Here is a 10,968-nt window from a genome sequence, read left to right on the forward strand (position 1 = left end):
TTTAATATTAGGAAGATGGTTGACAATTTATAAATGTAGGGGAGCTTATAAAGACAAACAATCCAATAAACTAATCTCTAAAATAGATTATAACTTCAGAGGGGTTTTAAGATAAACAGATATTCAATTTTCTCCCACCCAGTTTTCTTCATAAAAACTTAAATACATGCAGAATAAAAAAATGAACTGAAAACATAAGAAAAACTCACAAAATGACAAGTTTTAAAGAACATCCAAAATACTTTCATTAATATGAAACCATTTCAGTTTGATACAATTATTCTTTAGAAAACGCATCCAAGGGTTCAACCCTTAATGCATCGAATTGATACTTATTTATACAAAATATTTGGATTCTAGAAACATCTAACTGATTACAAAAATAGTACAAAAATGTAGGAATGCTTAAACTGTCGAAGTTGTTGGCATCATCGAGGAAATTGTTGATGACATGGCCCCAAAATGTGCTATCTTATTGTCCGTTGGTTGGATATAAAAAAATTACCGATTAGTATCATGCAACTGATCCCACCTTTCATAATTGGGTATAGAAAGATTTATTAGCTTTCTATAAACTACACCTACTTCAGTATATTTCTTGAAAGTTGGCTTGTTGATGAAAATGTGTTTGATTTCATGTTTGATAGTTAAATCAAACTCCAATGCTTCAATGAAATATTTACCTATGACATGTCCTTTAATACCCGCAAACTTGGACGTATCTATTGCAATAGCGTAAAGTTTCTCATAGTAATCTTCCAAGAAAATTAATCTATTATTGGGTGCTACTAACCGTGGTAATCCTCTTTGATTCAGCAACTTAAATTTAGTATGAAATATCTTGACAATATTTTCCAGAGCTTGAAACTTAGTCTCCAACTGAGTCATTAAGTTCCTTTTCTAAAATACCTTCTTGATCTCTAGGATTTTCTCTGTCCTATATCCAATTTGAATCTGCTCTAACTCTGACTTGGTCTTTGAGTTCAACACTTCGATCATGGATGTAGCCTCAGTTGGTTTTTGTCCCAGTGCTATTTTGACTTTTCAATTTCTATTTGGAACTTGTCAATTAACTCTTCTTGTTCAAAAATAATCTAAATGGGTGGCCAACCCTTAGTTATGGCATGATTTATATCCACCAAAATCCTTTCCTTGGCTTGGGCCAAGGTGTGAGCCATCAGTGATTGATTTTCTAATTGATCTATCTTCTTGGAAAGTTGGTGAGATTTTTGCATCTCTTCCACCAAGAGGGTATCATTTTTTATCTTTCGTTATTATAGATTATTTAGTTTATATTGGAGCTTATCATTTTATTGTCTTTGAAGAGATAGGTCCTGCATAACTTTGTTCGAATCCCTTGGTACTGATGTCTAATCCCCTGGTGTGCCTGCAACTGTAATTGGTATGGCTACTACTAGAGATATAGACAATTGTGCAGCCTCTTCTTTTTCGTTAAGTAGCTTCTCTTTCTGTTCCTCCATCTCCTTTATCTGTATATTTTGCTTAATGATCGATTTGAGCATGTCTTCTTTATGTTTCTCACTTTATTCTATCTCTTTTGTTTGTGATTCCACTGTAGAAGGTAACTTCATCTATTTCCTGGGTATTGCTATGTTTATATTTTTTTTCTTGATTATCTCTTCCACTACTTTGACATCATTGGGATCGTAACCCAGCTTTATCAAAAAATATTCCAATGTTTTTATTTTGGTGTCCTTTGCTAGTAAAGAAATTTTATCCAATTTTAATTGTGTCTAGACATTTGTGAGAGAAGTCCTTAACTTTGAAATTTCTATAGCGTATTTGTCATGGTGGAGAAAATAATTTCTCCAGATCGTCTATGCATATCCATTTGATCAACAGGATGTATTTTCTTTGCATCAAATGAGAAGATATTCTTCTTATAATTTGCAGGAGATTTTGGAGATGGTACTTGAGCATGTAAGAATGCCATTTTCATCCTTCCTTTCTCACTATCAAATGTTGTTAATAACCTGTACTGGGAGGTAGAAGTCTGCTTCCAAAACTAAGCATAGGCTCTAGATTTGAGTGTTACATTTTTCTTCTTAATTTGCAAAAAATTACTGAAGATATTTGGATCATCATGTTCACCCAATGCTATTGACTATGATTTTTCTTTAGGATTTTGTGAGGTTGAGGAGGATGGGGTATCAGGGAGGAGTTCCTCTAACCCTGTGGAGAGCTATAAACCACTCATAACAATAGTTTATTGTTCTTCCTCATTCTGAATGGTGAGATTTTTGAGATGTGCCCTCTTCTTTTTCCATTGAATGATGAATTCTTGGGCACTTATTTATGTACATGTTGGAGATGAAGTTTGTTTTTTTTTCCTTTTTCCCTGTTTATCTTGAGGTACTAGAGTGTGGAGCATGGTTGTAGATAGAATCTTCTCTTCTACTTCTTGTAGTGTATTTTCCTCCCACTGGTCTTGATTCATAAACTTCTCGATTTCTAGTCCGTGGGTATGATTATAAGGTGTGGTTTTGAGTTCCACCATTGAATTAGAAATAATGCTCAATGGATCATATGACGAGGTGAAACTGGGTGAAAATTAAATTGCTTGAGGATTGAGTTTGCGTCATCTCCTACTATTCTAGTATTACATATGAATGGTCCCACTTGAGTCTTGATCTTGAATTGTGATCTTCTTTTACCTGAGACAAATTGGATTTCATCCATATTGATCATCTGCCTTATGTATTTCGGAGATAAAATCCTAATTGGAACATAATTAGGTAGCTTGTAGGGAGCCAACACATATCCATATACTCTTATCTCTCTATAATTCTGGTATAAATACCAGTTCCCAGTTTTTTTCTGCTCACTCAAGTGCAAAACCATTTAATCTTTGAAGTGATCCTTGGCCCACTCTGACTGCTAAGAAGCCCTCCAACTGTATGAACAAAACTATCCATGAAGTCTATAAATTTTAACTCTGTTGATTTTTTTCTGACTAATGAAGTCCATTGTATCACTGATTGGTTGATGCCTCGATCATCTTGCTTATGTAGAGTTATGGGAATCTTATCTCCTTGCTGAAAAAGAAAAATATAGACTAATACATATGCATAATTAAACATGCCTTCTGTAGTAAAATTCATCATCTGTTCATGCATATTATCAACCAGAAATTGACTAAAATTAAACATGCATGTTGGCTTGTGTTCATTAGAGAAAATAGAAAGAAACCCTAGAATAGGCTCATCTACCCACTAATCTGATTAATACCCTAAGAGGCAAGAAACTAAAGCAATTTCTTCTTGGCTTCCTCTGGGAACATAGAATCTGGATAAGGGGGATTTTTCTTAGGAAGTGAGAATATTTTGGAAGGAAAATCTCGAAAATCTGGGCTTTATGATGAAAGGTTAGCTTATAATACAAATCCATAAGAATATCTGTAGAAAAATGTTTGAGGGAGTCATTTTGAGGAATTAGCAACATATAGTTTATTGTTTCAGGTGAAATTGAGATTAGAATGTCTCCATTCTCAGCCACAATTGTTCTTTGCAGTGGATTGTATCTAGCTTAACACCACATGACCAAATCAAGGAAATAATGTGTCTATGGGGAAATGAACATAGGAAACAGGGATTCTCAAAGGTTAATCTCATCTTACTGGTCTAGGTAGTTTTTCTTCAACCAGTGATGTCAATTGAACAGGTCAAATTCACACTCAGTATCAACAATCTTGAAATACTGGTCTACCAATGCCATGTGGTCTAGGTCTAGGGTAGTAGAGGTTTTAGGATTATCCTCACTCTTTGATTTGCTTCTAGAGGATTGGCCCTTTCCCTTTGGTGCCATGTCTAAGGAATTTGAAAAGGAAAAGATATCAGAGGATGGAGCTTTGGCTTTAACATGTACCTGAATGAGGGATGAATCTGTCAACAATAATGGGCTTATGAATTTGCTAAGATTGATAGGTGCTGACAAGAGTAGAGGTTGTGAGAGCTGAAACAGTACCTAAACTTAAAAATAATAACAACATGACTATGAGAGTCATATGGGATGAGACATCGTGGATCTTGTAAGAATTGATCACTGACCGTTGCGGTTAAAGCCGTTACAAAACAAGATTAAGGTGAATTAATGGGAAATACGAAATTTGCAATGGATAAGCATATAATGTGTAGATAACAACGAGAATAGGATGTGAGGGAATGGAGGAATGACAAGTGGCATGGCATGATTAGCGGTAGGTGAAATGCGGGAGGTGATGTGGTGACCGTTAGCGGGAGAGGAGGAGAAATAGGCTAATTTCCAAGGGGAGAGTGATGGTAAGTGGGTTTCAGTGAAGGGGGTGCGAAGTCGCGAGGAAGCGCCATGTTGCATGGGGCCCAGGAAAAGCAATACCAATTTTTGGACCCGCCCTTGGTGTTAACAAGAAATGAGATCAGTGGGTGCAGAGTGGTTTCGCCACCTTTGATCAGGGCGAGGAAAATCATGGCCATTGAAAAGTTCCTTTGAGATATAACAAACTAACAAAACATCTTGTCGCCTCCCGAATTTATAATGAAACACAATGTTTACAACTTATTCCATCTCGCTAATCATGTTTAAACGACATGATTAGTTCATTATTTAACCAAAACTAATTTATCTAAAGCATGATTAATATATCCTAAGGGCGCATTTGATCTAGCATACCCTCTTTTATTTTTTAAAGTGACTTCTAACCCTATTCTAGTTCATAAAATTCAATTGACCAAGATTAAATTCTTTGGTCACTTTTTCTCTAATCTATCCTATCTACTAATTTCAACCAAGATTAAACAGTTTGGTTGAATTATTTCCTAATCTAAAAACATAAATTTAAACATGTTTGATCATGATTATACTATATGATTCAAACAAGAATTATTTCAAGTGGCATTTGAGCTTGCTCACTTGTACACTTGTTTTTCTTTTCATGGGGTTCTTTTCATATTTTTTCAACAATTTCATATTTTCATTCTTTTATTCTATTTTTTGTTTTCTATTTTTTAATACCCTCTTTTATAAATATCTAACTTATCAAAACCATTTACATTACAATATCAGCTCCAAATGGGGATTGCTTCCTCCTGCAGGATGCAAAGAATTTACAGATCCATGTGCCTTCTCCTTAGGCTGATGGATTCTTTGTTGAAAACAATCACACATTGCTTAAAAATAAAAACAATCTAGTGATGTACAAATGATGAATGAATGAAGGAATCTCAATATTGGATATAATGCTTCAAATATTTCCCATTGACAGGCAATGAGGAATATTGTCCTTCCAAGTTCTGCAAGATAAAAGTATTGTTGCCTTTAACCTCTGCAATGTTAAAAGGTCCAAACCAGAGATTATCTAACTTTCCACGTTTTTCTTTATCTTCCCTTCTTGCATCCCATATTAATACTAAATCTTCTTCTTTAAAATCTCTTTCTCTAGCCTTTTTTTTGCTGAATTAGGAGTCAGACCTTCTATTCAAATTAAAAATACAACCATATTACACAATGTACAAAAGAGAAGAGAAGTGGGCCACCTATAGCCTAGGAAACCATGCCTAAGGCCCACTCATCGGGCCCAGGGCCCGTAAAAACATGACAACACGACCACAACATATAATCGGAAGCTATGACCGTTCGATCTATCCTCCAAGATCTAACGGCCATTTACAATATCGGGCCATTAACAAGCACTCCCTTTAACTCTTGAATTAGACCCGATGAGCCTATAGAGACCACTCTATAAAAATTTTGGGTCCGATTTGGCTGATAATCCTCGTGCATGTCATTTGCCTGAAATCCACCAAATGCATGCGATTTCCACCCGTCTATGAAGCTTTCTCGTTGTTTAATATTTTCTTCGGACCCGAAGCCAAATAAAGCAACTGTTAAAGTCGATTTCGGGTCCGATTACCTTGATAAGCAACTGTTAAAGTCGATTTTGGGTCCGATTACCTTGATAACCATCTTGCTATTTGCAACGCGGATTTGTTGTGATTGCTGCTATTCCTCCTACCTATTCGTACTTTAACTAATATCCCTGCATAGCCATTGGAAAGGCTTTCTGTAACATGATTCAAATTTAGGTTAATACTTGAGTTGTTAATTGACACCCACCCTAGAACATTGGGGTTGTGGGCTTCTGGGCACCTATACCGCCCTAAGGAATGACCATTCTTTTCGTTTCTATCCCTGAACTACTAATTCATGTGGACTCACATTCAACTGTTTCCCACAGACTACATCCTACTAGTATCCCTTGCTCTGATAAAGCTCCTGGTCCACATCCACTAGTCTAAGACACTCTTCCCTCAATCTACCCTGGGCGATCTCTCTCCATTTATATTTATTGTTGCTTTTAGCACAAAGTATGCCTTCATTAGCTAATATTTCCACTAATTTGTTGGTTGTTCAGTGCACATGAGTGAAACTCAAGGTTCTCATGTTCTGCAAGTGGGATTGAATCCTTTGATAGACTTGCAGAAGCCTCCAATGTCTCGATACTTTTTCCGGATCTGAGCCATAGCAAACTTTCTTGATTGAATTGATAATCAATTTGGAATTGGCTTCAATTATAATGCTATGAAGATTTGAGTGTCAGGTCATTGCTTAAGGCTCCGAAGAACAAAGGTGAAGGAGATGGAAGCGAGACCTTTCAGGACACTTTTGATGCAGATAAGGTACAAGAAAGTTACAAATTGTTTTTCATGCTTTTGGAGGACCAAAAGCTCCTCAATGGGGAGGATTGATCTAGGTGCCTCCAGAGACACACACAAGACAAAGAGGGCTTATGAAAGCTCAAACATCAAAGTGTTTGGATTATGCTTGAACCGGGTTCATATTAAATATCTCGTCATCATGATCATGGTGGTGCAAACGATTCATCAATCCTAGTCCGGATGAGGAAGATAGAGGCTTTCAAAGTTGGGTTGACTTTTGGTGATTAGGCAGGGTTAAGGAGGCTGCAATTTCTACTTTTCTAGCGGAAGGAATCTAGTCAAATTTGACCAGATTCTGGGTGAAACCAGATCCTAAATACCATTCCACTTTGGATACCCAAACTTTGTGTAAGATCCTTCCATTTTCTCAGAGAAGAGTTAGTCCTCCAGTGGAGTCTCTACATTGAGTTGGAGTCACCAGGTGAATGATTTCAGCCTTCTTATGTCTGATTGTTGTCCACCATCAGCAATCAGATCTAACTTGATACATGTACTGGGGTGATCATTTAGATCAGATGTTCAATTTATAAACTATACCAGAGATTGACTGAAGCAACTTTCATCTACTTTTGCTAATGCAAAGCAAGAGTGTTTCAAAGGCTACTTGGCTAACTTCAAGCTCCCTCTATAGTCTACAAAGCCAAAAAATGAAAATAAACTTTCTTCCCTAGTATGGTCGCCACTATGTTAGCACCTAGATTTACCTCAATTTGAAAAGGTAGGATCCAGGGCCAACATCAAACCACGCTCAGCCTCGTGGCTAGCTCTACGAGGACATGAGAGGGCTCTCTCCGGGTCAATCTCAGCAAACGATATTCGATGGGGCTTGAGATGACTGAAATAAAAACTAATTTTAGGCTAGGTATGAAGTACAAGTATTTGATTTGATTTTTTGGGGGTTTTGTTGGAAAAAGGGAAAGGCAAATTTGGGTCCCGGGATGAGGCCAAATTTTTGCAGAGTTTCGGTTGGGGCAAGGTAGGCAGTAGTTTTGATGCTTTATATTAAATGAATGGATAGAAAAGACCGTTGAGGAGTTGAAGAGGGCAAGAGGCTGCAAGAATCCTCTCCAAACAGATGAAAACATGTAAAACTAAACAAAGTTTAAGGCAGAGCACAACTAACTCATGGATTCTACCTTTGTCACTCAAGTTGTTTAATTTCAGAAGAAAAGAGAAGGGAAATGGCATACAGAAAACGTCAATGAAATTACAATTACATGAAGAAAAACAACATCAAAACACAGAGCCACAAGGATCCCAACAAGTGTTGCAAAACCCTGGTCTTTCCTTTGCCAAAAATGCAGAAATCAGATGTACAATGGAGTGCCAAGCAATCTCAAGTGTCCAACCATGCTAACGGCTGAAAGATCACAAGATATAGGCAAGCCTAACTCCTTCCCATGCCTCTAGAGGTCGAGCTCATCATTCTAGGAGTTGTTTCAACCATATCTAGACAAGGAACTGAAAAATAGGCAATGAAAAAACTTGCCTCTATATGCTAGGAAACTGATTCATTCACTCACATTTCACCTTTTGGTGAATGAATCAACTAAGACAAGTAAAAATGTGCCAAAATTACATCATGGTCATGAAATTACATCAAGTTAGATCAAGAGTAACACCAAAAAGTGAAACTAGTCAAAACTGGCCGAAATTCTGAGCTGAAGAGTGAAAAATAGGCCAAAATTCTCTATGCGCCGCGCCGAAAACCTGTATGCGTAGCACAACTTTGGAGCTGATTTTGAGGCACTTCGTGAAGTCCAAGTTGAGCTCAAGATAGCTCATTGGAAAGCCCTACCGATCTAATTTCCAACCCAGTCTCCCAACACTGCTTCCTGTGGCTGTGGGTGTAAAAGGTGGCAGAGAGGTCATTTTTTGTGTGTTTTTAACCCTTTTGGCAACCCAGAACTTGATGAAATCCTTATGTAATCCATGAGCATGCATAAATTTTCGTAACAAATCCAGAAATTTAAAGTTTTCCTCCAGAGGATCTCCCAATTATAAGCGCGTGCCAAGTGGCGCTACGCGTCGGGCGGAAAAATCTGTTATGTGACCAAAAAAATTCAAAAATGACAATTTTTTTTCCAAATTCCTTGAAATTTCAGCTAAAAGTGCCTCATCAAGTACTATGCTCAGCCAAAGAAGCTTCGGCCAAAATCATTCCTTTTCACATCTCCTCGATGCCTTCTTCATCTATGTTGCCTGAGGTGAATATGAAGAGTTTGGTGCTTTTGCCAAATGTGTCAAAGTCAATATGGGACCGTGGGAAATAGGACAGTGGAGACACTGAAGTCTTGTCAAGTGGTACTTTGTCTTTCGAAAGCTTTTGGTTTGACAAACTTTGGGAAAAGGGACAACCACTGCACTGTTTGGGGAAGTTGAGGTTTTGGGAATTTTATAATTGATATGAGAGAGGGAGAGTGATAGGGAATGGTAGGGTTTAGGGATAGGGATAATAGGACTTGGGAGTGACTGTAGTGATGAATGAGATAATAGTGAGGGGAAGGGAAAAACAAGGTGATGGGAATAGAATGATTAACACCAAAACAAGTTTAAAACTCCAACTTCAAACACTAAGGGAGCATTTCTCAACAAGATAAGAAGGTTTGAGTTTTGGCATTCAAACTCTTATAATCAAATTCATATTTGACACCAAACATAGTTAATAACAATTACAAAGTCTCACAAACCAACTTGGAACAAAGGAGGCCGAATCAATTTGAATTTGAGAGAGAAGGCAAGAAATTTTATGCCTTCAGACTTGTGCACCGCGTGCCTAACCCAACGCACCGCGACCTCTGTGTGCGCTGCGCGTAATTTTACACTGCAAAAGTAGGACCAATGTGTTGTGTTGCTTGTATGTGCCATGACCTCCACTCAATGCACTGCGCAGCGGATACAACACACAGTCGGTCCTCTAAAACCCTGTTTTCGCTCCTCCAAACTTCAACTCGACTTCTCTCTTATCTTTGACATGCAAATGAAATTTAAAAGTGGAAAATATCTCATATAGCCATGGACTTTGATTCTTTCTTTTGACAAACCCATTTTTGCAATGTTTTAAACTTTGACACTTTCACATAACTCTGTTTTACTTGTTTCCACTTTGATTTTTTGAGCTGAATGATGAAACCTTGTCTATTTTTGCAGGGATGGTTGGCATTGGATTTCGGCAAAGGATGACCAGGGCTGCACCTGAACATCTTCACAACTGAAAAACTTTGAAAATATACATGGCATTTATTGCAAAAGACGAAATTGACGATTTTTCTTCAAAACAGAGTTTTGAAGAAAAGTCATGATCGAGCATTATTACGATGAAATTTTTCAATGAAAACTTATTTCAAACCTCCCTCATGTGCCTGCTAGCATTATTATCCATTTTGAAGACTAAACTTGCGAAACCCTAGAACTAATGACTAAAATGACTCTTTTCTGACCATGAGACCAAACAAGACTTCACACGAATTTAAAACTGACTTTGATGAGCAAACACGGACCAACAGGTACATGACATGAGGGAGATGAGTGACAAGACCATTCCATCAGAAAATCGATGCTCCTAATGGAATGCAAATGACTGGACTGAACGAGACACCTAAAAATGAAATGCAACAAAAGAGATTTTGATCGCTGACGGAGGGATGAAAAGACCGACTCTAAGACGCACACCGACATGGCAGGATACTTCTCCTTTTTATCCATCACGGTCTCGTTAGTTGGGGTTGGCTTTGGTCTCGGCATTCTCAGTGATTTAGGGACTTCAGTGAGCACCTCGGCGACCTTCAAAGCATCTACTTATGCCTCCATCTCAACTTCAGGCACTGATTCTTCTACTTCGGTATCTCTAACTTCTGTGGGTGCCGACATGATTTTATGCAAGAACTCCAATGTTTCCTTTGGAAATGTCTCAAATACTGTACTAGCTATTAGAAGCTCGTATTGTTCACGCTTCATGTGCACCTGAGACCTCAACAAGTCAATTCTCAAAATACCAAGTGTTTTTCACTAGACAGCCACTTGTAATTTATAGGGCATTTTGAATTCAAATCCGATTGTTCCCCCCAAATTTAGTTCGTTAATGCCGGATTGGCAGCAGACTTTCCAGGATCCGAGCCATAAATTTCATTTTAAATGCCGACCACCCACTCCATTTGGCTACAATTCTACCGTCAAATCATGAACAATGACTTTAATGGTCACTTTCCGACCAACCTGCGCGATTTCTCCCTAGGTAGCGCAGCTCCCTACACTA

This window comes from Pinus tabuliformis, chromosome X (genome assembly GCF_031772625.1).
Source record: "Pinus tabuliformis cultivar Carrire ecotype Pingquan chromosome X, CPIR1, whole genome shotgun sequence".
Taxonomy (NCBI): Eukaryota; Viridiplantae; Streptophyta; class Pinopsida; order Pinales; family Pinaceae; genus Pinus; species Pinus tabuliformis.